Below are 10,779 nucleotides of genomic sequence, written 5' to 3'. Positions count from 1 at the left end.
TTCAAATCTAAACTAAACCCACTACTTAGCGATAAAGTATAAACTCCAATCTTGGTAACAGGTATAGCTTTCCTATTCCCCATGATCAAGTTTATCCTTCCTTGCTCCACATTCTCACTTCTTCTTAGTCCCTGCAAGTCACAACAAATATGAATACCACAACCGGTATCAAGGACCCAAGAATTAGAATGGGGTGAGTTATTAGAAATAATAGTGTAAATACCTGCATGGTTGGGTTTAACTTTCCCATCCTTCACATCTTGCTGGTATTTTGGGCAGTTCTGCTTCCAATGAGCTTTTTCATGGCAATAGAAGCATTCAGCCTCTTTTGGGTCAGAAGAAGGGGTAATGAAACCTTTCTTGGTTCCACTTGAAGAAGAGCCATCAAGGGTCCGAACCTTGGTACCCTTAGAAGAGCTCTTTCTCTTCCTCCCTTGACTTTTCCCGATTGCCAAAACCGGAGTAGAGTTTTGAGTAGGAGTGATAGCAACCGACTTCCCCTTAAGACCTGATTCTGCGGTCTTGAGAAGTCCCTGAAGTTTGCTGAGGGTGACTTCTTCCTTGTTCATGTGATATGTCATGCGGAATTGATCATAGCACGATGGTAAGGAATGCAAAATAATATCTATTGCAAGATCCTCCGGGAAGTTCACATTAAGCTTCAGCAAACGATCCACATACCTTTGCATTTTCTGCATGTGGCTCGTGACGGATTCCCCGTCCTTCATCATGGTTGTTATCATGGAGCAGATGATTTCATACCTCTCTTGTCGTGCACTTTGATGGTATCTTTCCATCAAATCTTGGTGCGTGTCATAAGGGTAGAAATCCTCATAAGACTTTTGGAGTTCCGCTGTCATCGTGGCCATCATGATGCAAGCCACTTTCGTAGCATCCCTTTCATGTGCCCGAAATTCAGCGATCTCCTGAGGAGTTGCAGTGGACTCATCAATCTCCTTAAGCTCCTTGTCAAGGACATATTCTTTGTCCTCTTAGCGGGTAATCATCCTGATGTTTCTGATCCACTCATTGAAGTTGGATCCATCAAAGGTGACTTTCCCACGCAAGTTCATAAGGGAAAAGGAGCCATTAGGATTAGAGCCAGAAGCATTGTTGAAAGACATCTGAAAAAAAGGACAAGATTAGTTTAGATAAGAGAGTCCTTAATAAAACACCCAAATGTAATATTAAGGCTAGGATCCAATCACAATATAATATAACTTAGAAGAGGTATGCCGTAATCTAAGCTATATCATATTTGAAAGGTAGGTGAATGACGATTCACCAATTTCCACCACGAAAACCGCAATATTTTAGTATTAGGTTTTTGAATGGTTCTTAGAAATTCCTAGATTCTTTGAGATTCAATGAACTTTTCAAAGGAATGTTTCAATCTCGAGTGTGCCCTCCAAGTTTTGTGACTGGGATACCGAGGATCACAAAACGAGGTGTGAAGTAACCATGCAAATCACTTGGTACCCTTAAAGTTTATCACTCAATCGATGTGCCGGTTAACCACACACACTCCATCGATACTATAATAAACCCTAAGTCACCCTTTACCTACCTTGTTAAGTCCAAGTTAGTGTGCCGGTTAACCACACACGCTCCACCAACGACTTAATCAAAGTGTAAAGTGTAATTTCATGGAATAGCACCTTATTCACATTTTTCCTAAAGTAACTAAGATTGGGAATTTAATAAAACATTTAGTTACTTTATAATATTCATCATAGTTTGAATGAGAATTAATAAGTCCTTGTCTTACTCGTTCGGCTAACGACCCTCCACCGATCAAGCAAGCGGTGGGTGAGAGTGGACACCCATTAAGTCACCATTTTATAGGCAACAACCTTATACCCACCTTATAGACCGGCTTCGTGAATGAGGCGTACTAGCGGTAAGACGACTTTGTTCTTATACATATATATATATATATATATATATATATATATATATATATATAATTATTAAATCATAATAATATAAGTATAAGGGTTGAATTTTAACTTTTAAAATTCTAGGGGTTGGAACTAAAGTTTTAACTTAACTTTACTTGTTCCAAAACTTGAGGGCAAGTTTTGTAAACTTTCAAAACTTTTCATTTCTTGTAACTTATGAGTTTAATAGAGTAATAAAATGAGGACTTTTCATTTTTCCTAACTCTTGTGTTCTTTTAATGGTTTTTAATCCAAGAGACTTTTGGTTTTCCATAACTTGAGGATAAGTTATGGACTCCATTAAAACACATTATGATCATGAATTAATCTACCACATAGGTTACAAATAATTCCTATGATCATCTAAACATCATAAGAACAAGAATATGAATATGAACACTTTCAAAATCACATTTAATCTTTGTAATTTTGATAACTAGTTGTTGTAAATGACTTAGAAAAGACATTACACCTTCTAAAATAAGTTTTCAAGTACCAAAATATTTTAGGGTAATGATTCTAATCCATTTCCAGCAACTCAAGTCGAAATTCTGCACTCTGTCGACCCTACTCGCCGAGTGCATAAACCTACTCGCCGAGTAGGTTGAAGATACACATGAACTCGACGAGTCCTCCCCATGGACTCGTCGAGTCCATCAGTCAGACAGCAGAATTTTCGACTTTCTTCAACTTTTAAGCACAAATAACAAACAAACAAGCCTAGGCTCTGATACCACTGATGGGTTTTGAGCATTCTAACACTTCCTAAGTGTACATGCAACCCTAATAACCTTGGATCTATGTTTGTCTAATTATCATGCAAAGTTGAATTCCAAGGTTATATTCCTATCTAGCATACATGGGGAACAATTTTAACTTGAATCATAGATAGAATAACTTACCTTGTTGTTTCTTGTGTTCCTTGAAACCTTGTGAGCCTAGCACCCCAAGTGTGATGCCTCAAATGCTTCACACAACACCAAATGCTCTTGGAAAGACTCTTGAGATAATACACACTTCTCAAAATCGGCCAAGCCCTCTAGTTTCTTAGTGTTCAACTTGTGTTGCCAATTTTGTGGAGAATGAGACTCTTATATAGTGTTGACACATCTAGGGTTACACCATGTAAACCCTAATGTGTCATGACTCTTCATTTCCATGACCCATGGGTTTGTAACTCCCATGGAGCATCCATGGAGCATCCTATGGGTAGAACCCAACTTGATAATCCATGGAGCCTCTTAGCCCACTATACAAGATATAGATGATTTACATAATCAACCCATATATTTAATTAGTTATCCTTTGATCACTTAATTAATTCCAAATTAATTCTTTGATCAAACTAATCAAACAATATTATTAATATATTAGAACTTATAATATATTAATAATCTCCAAGTGTTATTTCTCTCATTTAGTCTATCCAATTACATGGTGCCATGCAACCCAAATGGACCATGTCGAGTCGGGTCAAGTACAAGCCCGAAATAGTTATGGACTTAGACACCTTATCCAACACTATCTTGATAACTCCTTTCTGCTTTATCGCTTTGTATGATGCTATATTTGCCTTGATGAGATATCTCCTGTCCCATATCTCTTGATTCAATTCAGAGGACTTATGATCCTCTCTTTCCTAATCTTTTTAGATCAATATGCCTCCAAGAAAGAGACCCAGCTCAAGGAACAACAACAATCCTCCTCCGCCACCACCTCCTCCTCAATTTGATCTTGCATCACTTTAGACAGTTTTGACTGCTGCAATGGTAGCAGCCATGTCGCAAATGAACTCTAGTAATTCAAGAGGTGGTCCCTAACCCCAAAACCCAGAAGATAGTCAGGGACACCAAAAAGGGGGTTCCTATAAAGACTTCATGAACGCAAAACCAACATTCTTCGATGGCACAGGGGGTGTCATTGCTTTAACCCGATGGTTCGAGAGAATCGAATCAATCTTTGAAATATGTGGCTGTTTGGAGTCTGATAGAGTCAAGTTTGCCGCCTATACCTTCCTAGACAAAGCCCTGACTTGGTGGAATAGCCGAGTGAAATCCTTAACTTTACCTGTAGCCAATGCTATGGGTTGGGAAGCCATGAAGGAGCTTCTTCTCGCTGAGTATTTCCCTCGGGGCGAACTTCAGAAACTAAAATATGAACTTTGGAACCTTAAGATGAAGGGTTCCAACATAGCTGCTTATACCTCAAGATTCGATGATCTGGCATTACTTTGTCCGGGAATGGTTACCCCGGAGAGTAAAAAGATAGAGAGGTTCATCTGGGGGTTGACCCAGCCAACAAAGGGGAATGTCTTGGCTGCAAAGCCAGACACTTATGACAGTGCCAAATGTCTTGCGAAAATCCTGATAGATCACGAAGACAACTCTGATGAAGAAGCTACTACCCCCAAGGCAGTCGCCAGTGGAGGCGGAAGCAAAAAGAAATCCTAGAACAAGCGAAAGGCCCAGAGTACGCAAGGGTCTTCTAAGAAACAGCAAACGGTAGCAGTCCATGCTGCTACTGCCCCTGTCGCTGTTTCAGCTGTAGGTTCCACAGCCCAAACTTCCGCCAGTGGATACACTGGTACCCTTCCTTGGTGTAGTAAGTGCAACTACCACCACCGCATTCCTGGACCATGTCGCGAAAGGATCTGCGACAACTGTGGCAATAAGGGCCATCTTGCGCGAACCTGCAGAAAACCAGCCAAACCAACGAACCAATCATCTGGAACGGGAATTAGTCCGGCCTGCTACAACTGTGGGGCAGCTGGGCACTTCAAAAGGAATTGTCCCAAGACAGCTACAACCACAAATCCCTCTGCTGCCGCAGGTATATCTCTCTTTGATAATTCTTATGCTTGCAACTCTTTTCGATTTCGGGTGCAAAGGGGAAATCTGTTATCTATCTATTCGAACGTTTTCTAAACTCAATCCTTCGTATGTAATCGAGACGTGTACCGTCGAGACGAATAACTAGTGAGATAGAGAACACTAACTTCGTACCTATAGATTGAATCCTCAGTCCGGAGGACTATTCTATTCCATTCGAGTTATAAAGGGGGAAACTTTCCATGAAAATACTTTGATGCCATGTTTAACCAGAAATGACCGAGTTTTCGTTCGCGTTGTTATCTTTACTTTCGAAAGAGTCGCTCGTCTAGATTTTTCCTCGGCCCTGTTCTCGTGATCTTCGGCATCAAACTTTGGTATCATTCTATGCCTTAGAACTCAAAAGTTTTCCCAATGTGAATTACCACGCATCCCTCGTTTCTGTGATTATTGAGAAACGGGAAGTTAGCAACTATTCCCTCTAAATGTCTATCCCGAAGGATTCCCGGGAGTTTCTTTCGAGCGTCCAGTTTAGTCTCACATCAGACCTTTCGAGATCTTCGTGGAGATCGATTCTGTAACCTTCGAGTTTCGGATGCCCTTAAAACTTGGTAATATCTATCTAGACCATCACGTCTTGAATCCTTAGAAGCGTCTGCCCAACGAAACCCTAGTGATTCCTTTGAGGAAACCGAAGTCATTCAGGGTTGGAGCTTCCACGAGAAAGCAGATTGATATCGTAGATTGAGAGAGAGTCAAGAAGCGAAACCAAGGCATGTTCCAATAATGAGAATTCGTTAGAACGCCCAATAGAGACCTGATTCCACTTGAGGAAGTGAAGATCTGAGGCAACAAATCCATTCGTATCTCATTCCAATCCATGATCAGTATCTTATTCCTTGAATTTCGGGACGAAATTCCCTCTAACAGGGGGATAATGTAACAACCCGAAGTTGTTCATCGCCAAAAACCCATTCTACCCGAATAACTCGTCGGAAATCGAAATGTCCCGTTATCGTTTTTGGGCTTAGTTAACTAAAATTATATATTTATTTTCATTCAATGAGGGTCCAAATCATTTAGGAACTCATGAATTTAGCCCAAAACATTTATTTCATCAGTTTTAGAAATATCCTCGTCGGGTGACAGAAACTCAATCGGGTGCGACCCAAAGCATCGTTTAAGGCCGGTATCGGGTAGAATTCCACCGTGTCCAAGTTTTGGGAACTATATAAACATGTTTAAGCACTCATTTGAAGCTTTTTCCTTCTCTCTCTACTCTCTCTCTAACGTCTCTCCTAAATCCAAAGATTAAGTGTCCAAAAACTCAATTTTAAGGCCTCAAATCCTTAAGGTACCTTCCTAGCCTTAATCTATAGCATGTTTAGCTTCCAAATTAGACATTTAATCATGAAATTGGATAGTATATGTGAGTTTACGGCCCAGGAGGCTGCCTAGGCCATAAACACCATTTTGAAGGGTTTTTAGCCCTTAAACTCCTTCCTAGACTCAATTGGACTTTAGATATGGTTAAGGGACTTCAAGATATGGACTTAGAACACTAAAAAATTTGATTTTGAGGACTTTGAAGGAGTTTACGGCCAAGGCATAAGCTTGGGCCGTAAACTCATGTAAATGGGGTTTTTCATGCCCTTAAACCCTTCCAAATCACTTCTATGGCTTAGATATGAGTTATAGGACCTTGGTTTTAGCATTTGACATTAGAAACATGATTTTTGGGGGATTTAGGTGAGTTTACGGCCAAGGCATGTGCTTGGGCCATAAACTCCTCAAAACTTGGCATAAATCCAATTCTAAGGTGTTAGAAAGCCATCCAACACCACCAAAAGCCTTAGAATAAATCAAAGGACCAACCAAAAATAGTTTAAGGGCCTTAAACACATCATTTGTGGGATTTCTAAGAGTTTACGGCCAAGGCTTGTTCTTGGGCCGTAAACTCCATAATTTATGGTGTTAGAATGCTAACTAAACACCCCTAAAGCCTTTAGATGAATTTTAGAAGCCCTTCTATGCAAGTTTTAGACCTTGAAACACCTTGTAGCAACCTATAGAAGAGTTTACGGCCATGAGGGGGGTCTCATAGGCCGTAAACTCCATATCACCCCTCAAATGTCCCATAAAACTCATGTTAGGCATTGGAATAATTCTATTAATCACATGTGATTTGTTTTGGGACCATTTAACACCATTTTCTTCAGAAAATAGGAGTTTACGGCCAGGAAGCCATGCTAGGCCGTAAACTCCCATATAAGTGTCTATTTGATGCTTTGAAATCATTCCAAGTCCTTAAACCATGTCTAGAAATTACCTCCTAAGTGTTAGAAGTCATTTAGCACCATAACCCACACCCACCATGAGTTTACGGCCGTAAACTCATGGGGAATGGGTGTTTTTAGACCAAAACTCTTGTATAAGTTTACTCATGGGGAGTAAACTCAAGTCCCAAGTCCCTAGTGTCATTTCACGTCCTTAAACGCCACCCGGGTCCTTCCAAACACTTGTATCGGAGTGTTTTCGCGACTTGAAGCAAGTGTCCCTATCATATAAATAAACTAAGTCCTAATTAGATAAAAATGTGTATCTTTACATTATAATTAGGAACCTCTTGTATTTACAAGCCCCGGATCAACTCTTAGCATCCAAATCCTCATACTTCTCGTCCAGTGAGTTCATACCCCTACGCCTTTTTCATTGTTTTTAACTGTTTTCAGGGGGGGAATACAAGCAAACCAAAACTGTTTTCAAATCATAACATTGATGTATTTCAAATAATATGTGGCAAATTTATAAAATCTTTTACTCCTTATGTATTATGTTGAGCATAAGGAATGATTTATCAATTACAACTAAATGGATTTTAGTTAAGAAAATAACCAAACTAATCAAATTATTATGGGAATAATTTGGGATTCTATAACGCTTGTTTTATATCTATATAAAGTTATTAGATAAACTATGTCTGATTCAGTTTATCTCTGTATTATTTGAATATATTGTCAGATAATCTCATTGTATGTATCTATTTTCACTGTATCATGTTTTATAATCTTTGTATGTGTAGTATTGTATGAGAATTATGTGAATAGTTTAATACTAGCTTGTGAGATAGTCACTACCCTTTATGGATGATTATGTAAATCCTCTCCGGAAGTGTAACCAGAGTCTCCTGGAGGGAGAGCGAGGAATTTGTGAATAGATCTATTCGGGACTGACAATCCCACACCTTAACTGCTAGCTACAGTTAGGCGGGCACGCCTGGGGTGACAAATTCTGTATATCGTCCGACGTCTGACTAACGTCAAGGAGGTCTCGTTGTTGTATCAGTATGGTTACCCGACTCACAATACGTATTAAAATAAATTTATTCACAGCTAGGATTTTGTTTAGAATCTAAATCTTGTTCGGGATGATAATCCCATGGTCTTGTATCTATATCTCGTTCGGGATAGTAATCCCATGGTTTTATGTCTATATCTCGTTCGGGATGATATTCCCATGATCTTGTGTCTATATCTCGTTCGGGATGGTAATCCCATGGTTTTGAAACTAAATCTTATGCGGGATGATAATCCCATGATTTTATCAATCTATCATATATCTAGTTTAGGGATAGTGATCCCATGGCTTTTATCAAGTTATCTTATATCTATTTTCGGGATAGTGATCCCATGGTCTTTATCGAATTATCTTGTAACTGGTTCGGGATGTTAGTCCCAGGGTTTTCAAAATACTTTCTATATACAGTTTGTCTAAATTATAGTTTTGTATATTAAACTATACTCTGTTATTTTAATCAATCTTGTATTTAGGAAAATATGGGATTTTCCTGGGGTTAACGTATATCACCTAACTGAACTGTAATGAAAGTTAACGAAACTAATTAACATAAGAAAATATGGGATTTTCTTGAATAACAAATCTTTTTGGAAAAACTAAAGGAAACCGATACATTTACATAAAACAAAACCGCTTATGAACTCACCAGCTTTATGTTGATTTTCAAACTGCTTGTATTCTCAGGTCTTCGTTAGACAGGTACCCGGCGTTATCTTTTGATGAAGATGGAGTGCCCAGAAGACTCGTCTCTACTTTTGATTATATGATATATGTATAACTTTTGTATAATTTACTTTTGAACCAAATGTAAACTTTCAGATCTATGTAATGTAATGGTTGTTTACTATGATTACTATGTACATTGGATTTGATACACAACATGGAGTCAACCCCGGGAACGTTTCCGCCATTGGTTTTCGGGGTGTGACAGCTACACACAAAAGCTTTGAACTCTACCAAATGGACGTCAAGTGTGCATTTCTCAATGGAGAACTTGAAGAAACAGTGTACGTGGAGCAACCTCCTGGATTCGTAAATGAAAGGTATCCTAATCATTGTTATATTTTGGACAAAGCCGTGTATGGACTGAAACAAGCTCCGAGAGCCTGGTATGAAACGCTGACAAAGTTTTTAAAGATGTCAAAATTCAAACAAGGTTTGGTTGACCCAACCTTCTTTCGTAAGAAGGAAGGTAACCACCTTATGATTGTTCAAATTTACGTCGATGATATCATCTTTGGCTCTACGAATCCCAGCTTAACGGCTGAATTCAGAAAGCTGATGGAGACTAAATTTGAAATGAGCTCAATGGGTCCAATTAACTTTTTCCTTGGTTTAAATATTAGACAGGGACCCGAAGGCATCTTTATTAATCAGGAAGCTTATACGAAGACTCTCCTTGCAAAATTTGGCATGATGGGAGACTCAAAAGTCAAAGTTCCCATGGCGTTCGGCACCAAGCTCACTCCATCCTTGGATAAGCCGGCAGTAGATATTACGCTATACCGCCAGATGATCGGTTCACTGATGTATCTTACTGCTAGCAGGCCTGATATCATGTTCTCTATTTGTTATTGTGCTAGATTTCAGGCGAATCCACGTGAACCTCATATGCTTGCAGTCAAGAACATTCTTCGTTATCTCAAGCGAACTACGTCTTTAGGTCTATGGTATCCATCCAACTCGGGCTTCTTCGTTCAGGCCTACTCATATGCAGACCTTGGAGGTTGTGGACTAGACAGGAAAAGCACCACGGGAGGCTGCCAATTTTTAGACGTGCCAATTTTTAGACCAAAAGTTAGTTAGTTGGCAATCAAAGAAGCAAACCTGTGTGTCTTTATCCACAGCTGAGGCGGAATACATTGCAGCTGCCTCCTGTACTTCTCAAGTAATTTGGATCCAGAGTCAACTCCGGGACTATGGACTCAATATGAAAAAGATCCCACTATATTGTGACTCTGAAAGTGCAATTAGGATCTATCATAACCCAGTGCAACACTCAAAGACTAAGCACATAGCACTGAGGTATCACTTCATTAAGGATCATGTAGAAGATGGAAACGTTGAAATTTACTTTGTTAGAACCACTATCAACTGGCTGATGTCTTCACCAAAGCCCTTCCTGAAGCGTCGTTCAACAAAATTTTACAAGGGCTAGGTATGATGGAATCAGAGTCAGTACCACAAACTACCTCTCAAACTCAAACGTAAGAAGCGAAATAGACCGAACGTTCGGGTTCAGTTGGATAATCTGCCTTTCGCTCATCAATTAAAGGTAGTTTTCTTGGTTGTAAATTTCATGTACAATTGTTCCAAAATTATTTATCTTATTGTCAAAAGTATTTCCTTTTTGAAAATCTAATTTCTTCGATAACCGAAATAGACCGAACGTTCGGGTTCGGTTTTCCAAAATTTTTCAAAACCGAAACCAACCGAGCGCTCGGGTTCGGTTTTCCAAAATTTTTCAAAACCGAAACCAACCGAAAACTCGGGTTCGGTTTTCCAAAATTTTTCAAAACCGAAACCAACCGAACGCTCGGGTTCGGTTTTTCAAAATTTTTCTCAACCGAATTCGACCGAACGCTCGGGTTCGGTTCCAAAGTTTATTTTTTATCTTTTTATTTTCTTTCTCAGTCTTATTTTTATTTTTTTTA

The sequence above is a fragment of the Lactuca sativa genome, chromosome 3, assembly GCF_002870075.4.
Source record: "Lactuca sativa cultivar Salinas chromosome 3, Lsat_Salinas_v11, whole genome shotgun sequence".
NCBI classification, from domain to species: Eukaryota; Viridiplantae; Streptophyta; class Magnoliopsida; order Asterales; family Asteraceae; genus Lactuca; species Lactuca sativa.
This window is presented reverse-complemented; position numbering follows the sequence as displayed.